General features: G+C 61.4%; 2 non-coding genes across 2 annotated transcripts in view; both read left to right on the top strand.

Moving 5' to 3' along the window:
• Positions 1-8,928: 8,928 nt before the first annotated feature.
• LOC142790813 (small subunit ribosomal RNA) lies at positions 8,929-10,743 on the top strand. The gene has a single exon (XR_012889792.1). It is a non-coding gene; the product is annotated as a small subunit ribosomal RNA (ribosomal RNA).
• A 1,719-nt stretch (positions 10,744-12,462) lies between these two features.
• The window catches only part of LOC142790786 (5.8S ribosomal RNA), a 153-nt gene continuing 115 nt past the window's right edge, over positions 12,463-12,500 (top strand). The window contains exon 1 of the ribosomal RNA XR_012889765.1: positions 12,463-12,500. This exon is cut by the window's right edge and continues 115 nt beyond it. This is a non-coding gene — a ribosomal RNA (5.8S ribosomal RNA).

Raw genomic sequence — 12,500 nt, 5'->3', positions numbered from 1 at the left:
GTGGTGCCGCACCCGGGCTCGCCCCGGCAGACGCGTTTTTTTTTTCTTTCGCCCCGGCTGACGCAGTTTTCGCGCCGCCCCGGCAGACGCGGTTTTCGCGCCGCCCCGGCAGACGCGGTTTTTTGCGCCGCCCCGGCTGACGCGGTTTTTTGCCGCCCCGGCTGACGCAGTTCGGACTTAGCACTTTTTGGCTGAGCCTGGCTGGTGGCCCACTCACTCGATCGCCATGTCTGTTAGCCACAGTTTTCCCGGTGGTGCCGCACCCGGGCTCGCCCCGGCTGACGCAGTTTTCGCGCCGCCCCGGCAGACGCGGTTTTCGCGCCGCCCCGGCTGACGCGGTTTTTGCCGCCCCGGCTGACGCAGTTCGGACTTAGCACTTTTTGGGCTGAGCCTGGCTGGCGGCCCACTCACTCGATCGCCATGTCTGTTTGCCACAGTCTTCCCGGTGGTGCCGCACCCGGGCTCGCCCCGGCAGACGCGTTTTTTTTTTTCTTTCGCCCCGGCTGACGCAGTTTTCGCGCCGCCCCGGCAGACGCGGTTTTTTGCGCCGCCCCGGCTGACGCGGTTTTTGCCGCCCCGGCTGACGCAGTTCGGACTTTGCACTTTTTGGCTGAGCCTGGCTGGCGGCCCACTCACTCGATCGCCATGTCTGTTTGCCACAGTTTTCCCGGTGGTGCCGCACCCGGGCTCGCCCCGGCAGACGCGTTTTTTTTTTTCTTTCGCCCCGGCTGACGCAGTTTTCGCGCCGCCCCGGCTGACGCGGTTTCGTGCCGCCCCGGCAGACGCAGTTCGGACTTGGCACTTTTCGGCTGTGCCTGGCTGGCGGCCCACTCACTCGATCGCCATGTCTGTTTGCCACAGTTTTCCCGGTGGTGCCGCACCCGGGCTCGCCCCGGCAGACGCGTTTTTTTTTTCTTTCGCCCCGGCTGACGCAGTTTTCGCGCCGCCCCGGCAGACGCGGTTTTTTGCGCCGCCCCGGCTGACGCGGTTTTTTGCCGCCCCGGCTGACGCAGTTCGGACTTGGCACTTTTTGGCTGAGCCTGGCTGGCGGCCCACTCACTCGATCGCCATGTCTGTTTGCCACAGTTTTCCCGGTGGTGCCGCACCCGGGCTCGCCCCGGCTGACGCAGTTTTCGCGCCGCCCCGGCTGACGCGGTTTCGTGCCGCCCCGGCAGACGCGGTTTTTGCGCCGCCCCGGCTGACGCGGTTTTTGCCGCCCCGGCTGACGCGGTTTTTGCCGCCCCGGCTGACGCAGTTCGGACTTAGCACTTTTTGGCTGAGCCTGGCTGGTGGCCCACTCACTCGATCGCCATGTCTGTTAGCCACAGTTTTCCCGGTGGTGCCGCACCCGGGCTCGCCCCGGCTGACGCAGTTTTCGCGCCGCCCCGGCAGACGCGGTTTTCGCGCCGCCCCGGCTGACGCGGTTTTTGCCGCCCCGGCTGACGCAGTTCGGACTTAGCACTTTTTGGGCTGAGCCTGGCTGGCGGCCCACTCACTCGATCGCCATGTCTGTTTGCCACAGTCTTCCCGGTGGTGCCGCACCCGGGCTCGCCCCGGCAGACGCGTTTTTTTTTTCTTTCGCCCCGGCAGACGTGGTTCCCCCCCCCCCCCTTTTCGCTCGCCCCGGCTGACGAGGTTTTCGCGCCGCCCCGGCTGACGCAGTTTTCGCGCCGCCCCGGCTGACGCGGTTTCGCGCCGCCCCGGCAGACGCGGTTTTTTGCGCCGCCCCGGCTGACGCGGTTTTTTGCCGCCCCGGCTGACGCAGTTCGGACTTGGCACTTTTTGGCTGAGCCTGGCTGGCGGCCCACTCACTCGATCGCCATGTCTGTTTGCCACAGTTTTCCCGGTGGTGCCGCACCCGGGCTCGCCCCGGCTGACGCAGTTTTCGCGCCGCCCCGGCTGACGCGGTTTCGTGCCGCCCCGGCAGACGCGGTTTTTGCGCCGCCCCGGCTGACGCGGTTTTTGCCGCCCCGGCTGACGCGGTTTTTGCCGCCCCGGCTGACGCAGTTCGGACTTAGCACTTTTTGGCTGAGCCTGGCTGGTGGCCCACTCACTCGATCGCCATGTCTGTTAGCCACAGTTTTCCCGGTGGTGCCGCACCCGGGCTCGCCCCGGCTGACGCAGTTTTCGCGCCGCCCCGGCAGACGCGGTTTTCGCGCCGCCCCGGCTGACGCGGTTTTTGCCGCCCCGGCTGACGCAGTTCGGACTTAGCACTTTTTGGGCTGAGCCTGGCTGGCGGCCCACTCACTCGATCGCCATGTCTGTTTGCCACAGTCTTCCCGGTGGTGCCGCACCCGGGCTCGCCCCGGCAGACGCGTTTTTTTTTTCTTTCGCCCCGGCAGACGTGGTTCCCCCCCCCCTTTTCGCTCGCCCCGGCTGACGAGGTTTTCGCGCCGCCCCGGCTGACGCAGTTTTCGCGCCGCCCCGGCTGACGCAGTTTCGTGCCGCCCCGGCTGACGCGGTTTTCGCGCCGCCCCGGCTGACGCGGTTTTTGCGTCGCCCCGGCTGACACGGTTCGGACTTTGCACTTTTCGGCTGTGCCTGGCTGGCGGCCCACTCACTCGATCGCCATGTCTGTTTGCCACAGTTTTCCCGGTGGTGCCGCACCCGGGCTTGCCCCGGCAGACGCGTTTTTTTTTTTTCTTTCGCCCCGGCTGACGCAGTTTTCGCGCCGCCCCGGCTGACGCGGTTTCGTGCCGCCCCGGCAGACGCGGTTTTTTGCGCCGCCCCGGCTGACGCGGTTTTTGCCGCCCCGGCTGACGCAGTTCGGACTTTGCACTTTTTGGCTGAGCCTGGCTGGCGGCCCACTCACTCGATCGCCATGTCTGTTTGCCACAGTTTTCCCGGTGGTGCCGCACCCGGGCTCGCCCCGGCAGACGCGTTTTTTTTTTCTTTCGCCCCGGCTGACGCAGTTTTCGCGCCGCCCCGGCTGACGCGGTTTCGTGCCGCCCCGGCAGACGCAGTTCGGACTTGGCACTTTTCGGCTGTGCCTGGCTGGCGGCCCACTCACTCGATCGCCATGTCTGTTTGCCACAGTTTTCCCGGTGGTGCCGCACCCGGGCTCGCCCCGGCAGACGCGTTTTTTTTTTCTTTCGCCCCGGCTGACGCAGTTTTCGCGCCGCCCCGGCAGACGCGGTTTTCGCGCCGCCCCGGCAGACGCGGTTTTTTGCGCCGCCCCGGCTGACGCGGTTTTTTGCCGCCCCGGCTGACGCAGTTCGGACTTGGCACTTTTTGGCTGAGCCTGGCTGGCGGCCCACTCACTCGATCGCCATGTCTGTTTGCCACAGTTTTCCCGGTGGTGCCGCACCCGGGCTCGCCCCGGCTGACGCAGTTTTCGCGCCGCCCCGGCTGACGCGGTTTCGTGCCGCCCCGGCAGACGCGGTTTTTGCGCCGCCCCGGCTGACGCGGTTTTTGCCGCCCCGGCTGACGCGGTTTTTGCCGCCCCGGCTGACGCAGTTCGGACTTAGCACTTTTCGGCTGAGCCTGGCTGGTGGCCCACTCACTCGATCGCCATGTCTGTTAGCCACAGTTTTCCCGGTGGTGCCGCACCCGGGCTCGCCCCGGCTGACGCAGTTTTCGCGCCGCCCCGGCAGACGCGGTTTTCGCGCCGCCCCGGCTGACGCGGTTTTTGCCGCCCCGGCTGACACGGTTCGGACTTTGCACTTTTCGGCTGTGCCTGGCTGGCGGCCCACTCACTCGATCGCCATGTCTGTTTGCCACAGTTTTCCCGGTGGTGCCGCACCCGGGCTTGCCCCGGCAGACGCGTTTTTTTTTTTTTCTTTCGCCCCGGCTGACGCAGTTTTCGCGCCGCCCCGGCTGACGCGGTTTCGTGCCGCCCCGGCAGACGCGGTTTTTTGCGCCGCCCCGGCTGACGCGGTTTTTGCCGCCCCGGCTGACGCAGTTCGGACTTTGCACTTTTTGGCTGAGCCTGGCTGGCGGCCCACTCACTCGATCGCCATGTCTGTTTGCCACAGTTTTCCCGGTGGTGCCGCACCCGGGCTCGCCCCGGCAGACGCGTTTTTTTTTTCCTTCGCCCCGGCAGACGTGGTTCCCCCCCCCCCCTCCGTCTTTCTTTTTGTTTTTTTTTCGCCGCGGCTGAAGTGGATTTTTCGGTGCCTCGACGCCCCGGTAGTCGCGGTTTTTCCGTTTCCGCACGGCCCCGGCTGACGCTGCTCGGTCACAGTCGCCTTTTGTGGTGATTGCAGACTTCTTGAGCGCGGGTGTTTTTTTTTTTTGTTGTTGTTGTTGTTTTATTACGCATTCGCTCCAGCAGACGCTGTTTAGACTTTTTGTTTCCTCTTTTATCCTGCGACGAGGTGACGAGGTTTATTCGGTGCCCCGCCGCCCTGGCTGAAGTGATTTTTCCTGTCCCGTGCCGCCCCGGCTGACGCGGTTGGGACTTCGCGTTTGTTCGGCCGCCACGGGTTTTGGCGCACTCGCTCGGTTGCTTGTTGTTGCCACTTGTTGCGAACCCAGGTTTCTTGAGCGAGCGCGGGCGTTTTTTCTTCCTTTCTTTCTTTGTTCTATGTGTTAGCGAATCGGCCTTTAATATCACACGAGGACTCACAACCAACAATTTTCAGTTTGAAGTGTAAATAATCTGCAGGTGTTGACGTAACTGACTTGCCCCGTACCCTTGAGTACATCCATGAAGTTCTCGTAGTACTACTAAATCGCATTATTCCAAGTGGAGAAATTCCCATAAATTTGCAAACCTCTACACGAAAATCGGTGCGCGTGATAAAGTTGAAAATTATCGTCCGATATCAAATGTGCCTTCTATAACACAAATTCTAGGAAAAAAAAAAAAACACTTGTTCGCCGTTTTCTGCGCCGTGACTGGCAGCACTCCGGCGAAGCGAAACGGGGTCGATTCGAGCACGATATCGGCGTCTTTCGACGTGCTCGCCGGCGACCGTCGCACGAGTACGTCGCACGAGCGCGTCTGCCGGGGCGCCGTTTGCGAAGCCGACGCAAAAGTGGGAACCGCCGCTCGGATGATCGCCGCTTTCGGCAGAGTGAGTGTTGGCACTCCGGGGAAGCGAAACAGCGTGAATGCGCCCACGAAATCGGCGTATTTTGAAGTGACCGCCGGCGACCGTCGCACGAGTACGGTAAACCGCGTCAGCCGGGGCGTAGTTCGGGACGCCGACGAAAAAGTGGGAAGCGCAACTCGGATCTTCGCCGTTTTTGCAGGAGTGAGTGGCGGCCCTCCTGCGAGACCAAGAAGCATCGATTCGTGCACGAATTCGGCGCCTTTCGACGTGATCGCCGGCGACCGTCGCTCGAGTAGGGCAAACCGCGTCTGCCGGGGCGGGCTTCGGGACGCCGATGCGAAAGTGGGAAACGCTGCTCGGATGTTCGCCGTTTTTGGCCGAGTGAGTGCTGGCACTCGGGCGAAGCCAAACGGGGCCGATTACGGCACGATATCGGCGTCTTTCGACGTGCCCGCCGGCGACCGTCGCACGAGTACGGTAAACCGCGTCAGCCCGGGCGGAGTTCGGGACGCCGATGCGAAAGTGGAGAACGCCGCTCGGATCTTCGCCGTTTTTGGAGGAGTGAGTGGCGGCACTCCGGAGAAGCCAAGGAGCGCCAATTAGCGCACGATATCGGTGTCTTTCGACGCGCTCGCCGGCGACCGTCGCACGAGTAGGGCAAACCGCGTCTGCCGGGGCGGGGTTTACGACGCCGACGCAAAAGTGGGAACCGCCGCTCGGATGTTGGCCGTTTTTGGCAGAGTGAGTGCTGGCACTCCGGCGACGCGAAAGAGCGCGAATGCGCCCACGAAAGTGGCGTATTTGGACGTGCTTGACGGCGACCGCTGCAGGAGTACGAAAAACCACGTCAGCCGGGGCGAGCGACCCACGGCGGTCTGGGTGCTTATCGCTGCTATTATAGGGGCACCCCGGCAGACGCAGAAAAAAAAAAATTTTTTTTCGACCTTCTTTTTTGCTGGTCGAGCTCGGGTAACCCAGGTCGCAATGGGAGCCGCGCACGAAAGCGGCGTCGCGAGACGCGTTCGCGGTCGCTAGTCGCACGAGCTCGGCAACCGCGTCAGCCGGCGCGGAGTTCGGGATGCCGACGGCTAAGTGGGTACCGCTGCTCGGATGTTCGCCGTTTTTGGCCGAGTGAGTGCTGGCACTCCGGTGAAGCCAAGGAGCGCCAATTCGTGCACGATATCGGCGTCTTTCGACGTGCCCGCCGGCCACCGCCGCACGAGTACGGCAAACCGCGTCTGCCGGGGCGGGGTTTGCGACGCGTACGCAATAGTGGGAACCGTCGCTCGGATGTTCGTCGTCTTTGGCCGAGCGAGTGCTGGCACTCCGGCGAAGCGAAACGGGGCCGATTCGGGCACGATATCGGCGTATTTCGACGTGCTCGCCGGCGACCGTCGCACGAGTACGGCAAAGCGCGTCTGCCGGGGCGAGGTTTGCGACGCCGACGAAAAAGTGGGAAGCGCCGCTCGGATCTTCGCCGTTTTTGCAGGAGTGAGTGGCGGCCCTCCTGCGAGACCAAGAAGCATCGACTCGCGCACGATATCGGTGTCTTTCGACGTGCCCGCCGGCCACCGCCGCACGAGTACGGCAAACCGCGTATGCCGGGGCGGGGTTGGCGACGCCGACGCAAAAGTGGGAACCGCCACTAGGATGTTCGCCGTTTTTGGCAGAGTGAGTGCTGGCACTCCGGCGAAGCGAAAGAGCGCGAATGCGCCCACGAAAGTGGCGTGTTTGGACGTGCTTGACGACGACCACCGCAGGAAAACGAAAAACCACGTCAGCCGGGGCGAGCGACCCATGGCGGTCTGGGTGCTTATCGCTGCTATTATAGGGGCACCCCGGCAGACGCAAAAAAAAAAAAATTTTTTTTTCGACATTCTTTTTTGCTCGTCGACCTCGGGTGACCCAGGTCGCAGTGGGAGCCGCGCACGAAAGCGGCGTCGCGAGACGGCTTCGCGGTCGCTAGTCGCACGAGCTCGGCAACCGCGTCTGCCGGGGCGGAGTTCGGGACGCCGACGGCTAAGTGGGAACCGCCGCTCGGATGTTCGCCGTTTGTGGCCGAGTGAGTGCTGGCACTCCGGCGAAGCCAAACGGGGCCGATTCCGGCACGATATCGGCGTCTTTCTACGTGCTCGCCGGCGACCGTCGCACGAGTACGGCAAAGTGCGTCTGCCGGGGCGGGGTTTGCGACGCGTACGCAATAGTGAGAACCGTCGCTCGGATGTTCGTCGTCTTTCGCCGAGCCAGTGCTGGCACTCCGGCGAAGCCGAACGGAGCCGATTCGGGCACGATATCGGCGTCTTTCCACGTGCTCGCCGGCGACCGTCGCACGAGTACGGTAAACCGCGTCAGCCGGGGCGGAGTTCGGGACGCCGATGCGAAAGTGGGAAGCGCCGCTCGGATCTTCGCCGTTTTTGGAGGAGTCAGTGGCGGCACTCCGGTGAAGCCAAGGTGCGCCAATTCGCGCACGATATCGGCGTCTTTCGACGTGCCCGCCGGCCACCGTCGCACGAGTACGGCAAACCTCGTCTGCCGGGGCGGGGTTTGCGACGCCGACGCAAAAGTGGGAACCGCCGCTCGGATGTTCGCCGTTTTTGGCAGAGTGAGTGCTGGCACTCCGGCGAAGCGAAAGAGCGTGAATGCGCCCACGAAAGTAGCGTATTTGGACGTGCTTGACGGCGACCGCCGCAGGAGTACGAAAAACCACGTCAGCCGGGGCGAGCGACCCACGGCGGTCTGGGTGCTTATCGCTGCTATTATAGGGGCACCCCGGCAGACGCAGAAAGAAAAAAAAAATGGGGACATGGCGTGCGTCACCGTGCGGCTTCGCAGCGTTGCCGAAGTCGCCGAGCCCTTCGACTGAGCCGAACGGCGGACAGGGAACGTTGGTCGGCCGTTCTAACCTGTCGGTGCCACGCCGAGACGTCGTTAAGGAAAACCGCGTCGTGGGCCTCTACGACGCCGTCGATTCGTTGTAGGTTTGGTGTCCAGCGTGTCGGCGGCGAGTAGCGGACACGTCGTTCACGACTTCGGTCTTTCGCAGTCGACGCGAACTTGCGGAGAGTCGTGGTGCCTCACGTTTTCGGCAGAAACCGCGGCGGAATTTTCCCGTGCGTGCGCGCACGACCTCGGTGCTGTGCCGTCAGCGTAGTGTTGCACAAACTCGTGGCCTACCCAAGGTGCGGTACGTTTGCGGCCGTATCCTCGGTGGCAATTTCGTGAGTAGGGTCGCAAATTCTACGACCTCGGCGGGTTTGAGAGCGACGTAGACTTGTGGCACGCTCAACGTGCCACACGTTTCGGGGCACACCCGCGGTGAAATTTTCTCGAGTACGCTCGTATTAGTGCCCAAGGAGGTCTGGGTACTTATCGCTGCTATTATGTGGGGGTTCTCGTGAGCGGCGTACGCGAAAGCGACCGGGTGTCTGATATGCGGCGGGCTTCGGCCTCGTCAAGCGTGTCCTCGGGTCTGCTCCAGGGGAATCCACGGCAGTCGTCTGCAGCCTCATCCGCTTGATGCGTTAGGGGCTGGTTGTCGGACGGTGCCGTTTTACCACGATATCGAGGTGTGTTCCGTGTCGTCCTCGGGCGATTCAGATGCGAAAGCGCCGAAGACGCGGGCGTGACCCGTCGTCTGGCGGCTTTGCGGTCTCGGCTCCGTTGCTAGTTCCGGCCGGTCCACCGACAGTGCAGCGGGCTTGGGCAACCCGCACGGCGCGACCGAGTCGATGCAACGAAAAAGAGCGAGCATGAACGTGCTTCTTGCCGCACGGCTCCCACTCGTCTTTCGGGAAGGTTGTGCCGTAGCGAGCTCGAACGCCGTCATCTCGGAGTGCAAAATAAGCGTGTTGGGGCGCCTGAAGGTGGCCTCCGCCGCACACAGACTGCGTCCGGCCCGCCGAAGGCGAGGACGGACGCGCAGTCGAACGATTACCTGGTTGATCCTGCCAGTAATCATATGCTTGTCTCAAAGATTAAGCCATGCATGTCTAAGTACATGCCGAAATAAGGCGAAACCGCGAATGGCTCATTAAATCAGTTATGGTTCCTTAGATCGTTTCTTCCTACTTGGATAACTGTGGCAATTCTAGAGCTAATACATGCAGTGAGCCTGGAGCCCTTTGGGTAACGGGTGCTTTTATTAGACCAAGATCGATCGGGTTTCGGCCCGTATTGTGTGGTGACTCTGGATAACTTTGTGCTGATCGCATGGCCACGAGCCGGCGACGTTTCTTTCAAGTGTCTGCCTTATCAACTTTCGATGGTAGGTTACTTGCTTACCATGGTTGTTACGGGTAACGGAGAATCAGGGTTCGATTCCGGAGAGGGAGCCTGAGAAACGGCTACCACATCCAAGGAAGGCAGCAGGCGCGCAAATTACCCACTCCCGGCACGGGGAGGTAGTGACGAAAAATAACAATACGGGACTCTTTTGAGGCCCCGTAATTGAAATGAGTACACTCTAAATCCTTTAACGAGGATCAATTGGAGGGCAAGTCTGGTGCCAGCAGCCGCGGTAATTCCAGCTCCAATAGCGTATACTAAAGCTGCTGCGGTTAAAAAGCTCGTAGTTGGATCTCAGTTCCAGACGAGTAGTGCATCTACCCGATGCGACGGCTCGGACTGAACATCATGCCGGTTCTTTCTTGGTGCACTTCATTGTGTGCCTCGAGATGGCCGGTGCTTTTACTTTGAAAAAATTAGAGTGCTCAACGCAGGCGAGTCGCCTGAATAAACTTGCATGGAATAATAGAACAAGACCTCGTTTCTGTTCTGTTGGTTTTTGGAATACGAGGTAATGATTAAGAGGGACGGACGGGGGCATTCGTATTGCGGCGCTAGAGGTGAAATTCTTGGACCGTCGCAAGACGAACTACTGCGAAAGCATTTGCCAAGAATGTTTTCATTGATCAAGAACGAAAGTCAGAGGTTCGAAGGCGATCAGATACCGCCCTAGTTCTGACCATAAACGATGCCAACCAGCGATCCGCCTGAGTTACTCAAATGACTCGGCGGGCAGCTTCCGGGAAACCAAAGTATTTGGGTTCCGGGGGAAGTATGGTTGCAAAGCTGAAACTTAAAGGAATTGACGGAAGGGCACCACCAGGAGTGGAGCCTGCGGCTTAATTTGACTCAACACGGGAAAACTTACCCGGCCCGGACACTGGGAGGATTGACAGATTGAGAGCTCTTTCTTGATTCGGTGGATGGTGGTGCATGGCCGTTCTTAGTTGGTGGAGCGATTTGTCTGGTTAATTCCGATAACGAACGAGACTCTAGCCTATTAAATAGGTGCGGGGTTCCCAGCACCTTACAACCTTCTTAGAGGGACAAGCGGCTCCTAGCCGCACGAAACAGAGCAATAACAGGTCTGTGATGCCCTTAGATGTCCGGGGCCGCACGCGCGCTACACTGAAGGAAGCAGCGTGTCTTTATCCCTGTCTGAAAAGACTGGGTAACCCGTGGAACTTCTTTCGTGATTGGGATAGGGGCTTGCAATTGTTCCCCTTGAACGAGGAATTCCCAGTAAGCGCGAGTCATAAGCTCGCGTTGATTACGTCCCTGCCCTTTGTACACACCGCCCGTCGCTACTACCGATTGAATGATTTAGTGAGGTCTTCGGACCGATGTCCGGCGCGGCCTTTCGGTTGCGCCGGTCTGTTGGAAAGATGACCAAACTTGATCATTTAGAGGAAGTAAAAGTCGTAACAAGGTTTCCGTAGGTGAACCTGCGGAAGGATCATTAACGGATTGTGAAGGGTGAGCGCCTCGGCTGCGTCTGCGCCCGACACTTTCTGCCGCTGACCCCGTTTGGACGCGGGGTCGGCTTTTCCCCACGGGGCTGCCTGAATGTGGAGCGGCACCCCGTGACAAATTGTTGCGCCCAGCGGACGCCAACACCGCGACCTTGGACGGTCGGCCAGGTGGCGGACGCGGGTACAAACGGCGCAACGCACTCATAGGTCGGCTTTCGACCCGCCACTGCACCGTGGCTCGAAGCGCTCGAAATGCGCGACCCGACCGCTGCGGGACCGCCTAGTACTGTAAACAGGAGCGGCGGAGCGCGAACGGCGAGTCGTGGTTACGTCGGTAGAAGGCGAGGCTGCGCGTTCCCGAAACGCCAGCCGAGTGCCCTCCCGACCGTTCGAGCGTGCAAGAACGAGACCCGACAATCGCGCGGCGACTGCCAAGTACGAGAGGAACGGCACAAGCGTCGGCGGTCGGTCAAGGAACTGGCGATGTGACGGGTCCGCTGTGCACCAGTGCATACCGTCCCGCCGTCCGCGGCAAGCGCCTCCGCGTCCTCGGGTGACGGAGGCTGCCGGTCGGTTCTTGCAGGCGAGGGATCTCGCTGGCACCGGTTCGCGTTGACGCGCGGCCGGTCATGGCACGGCGATGCGACGGCCGAGGTGCGCAGTACTCGATGGAGGAACCGCACGCTCCGATGACCGTCCCGCCCTCCGCGGCGTATGCGTACCGACCGTAATGGTTGCAGCAGCGCCGGCCGGCTTTTGAATTCGCCACACGAAACACGGTGCGAGATCGCGGTTAGGGGAGCGTCGACGTTGCCAGGCGTTTTGCTTGCTGCCGAGGGAAAGGCGGCACGGCCACGTCGCGCTCGTCGCGATTAGCGGGTCTGCGCGCTTTGGGAAGGTGCCGCAACGACTTGCCGAAAGAGGAAGCACGGAAGAACGAGGGACTTGGACGTCCCGACAATTGAACGCACTTGCGGCCAGGCCCTTGCTGGCTTCGTTCTTCCGCCTCGAGTAGGCTCGTACGCGGCTCCGGCGCCGAAAGTGGTCCTTGGCACCGACTTCGGTGGACGTGGGAAGTGCCGCGCAAGTACGGCGCGCCTGGCTCCACCTGTTGGCTAAAGTAAGCAGCCGGATCGGCATTTTGGTGTGCGGTGGCAAACCGTGGATGCGAAAAAAGCTTGTGCGATTTCGTGGAACAAAAAGCGGGGGTCCCCCTTTTTATGCGGAGGAGACCGACCCGCCCGCCGTGGTGAACCGCGACGCCACGGTAAAAACGGGAGAGGCTTGTCGATGGGACCGTGCATCCCGCGCTCCACGGAGGCCGGGAGGCGGCCGCCCGAGGAAATGTGTAGCCGTCGAGGCCCGCATCTGCGTGCACTCTTATCCAAATGGGTGTACCGCAGGCATTTTCTGGTTAGGCGGGCCAATGAGAGCGAGCACACAACGATACCTACGGGTCCGGCTTGGAGAACCGGCTTCGACGCCTCCCGAGTATTTATAGAGGGGTGGACCACGAAAGCACTCGCAAGTAGCGGAAGCGAAACGCCGTCCGAAACACACCGTTTGCTCGATTTGCGGCAGCCGAAAAAGGCGCGGCAGAGTTTTGGAGTCCAAGCGTGCGCTGAAAAGCGCCCTTCTTGGCCACTGTTTGGCCGAGTGCCAGAAACGTTTGGTTTTGACTGTACGGAATTGAACAAACACTTTTTCACGACTCTAAGCGGTGGATCACTCGGTTCTCGGGTCGATG

This window comes from Rhipicephalus microplus, unplaced genomic scaffold (assembly GCF_043290135.1).
Source record: "Rhipicephalus microplus isolate Deutch F79 unplaced genomic scaffold, USDA_Rmic scaffold_124, whole genome shotgun sequence".
NCBI classification, from domain to species: Eukaryota; Metazoa; Arthropoda; class Arachnida; order Ixodida; family Ixodidae; genus Rhipicephalus; species Rhipicephalus microplus.
Note: the sequence above shows the minus strand (reverse complement) of the source record. Positions and strands in the feature narration are given on the sequence as shown.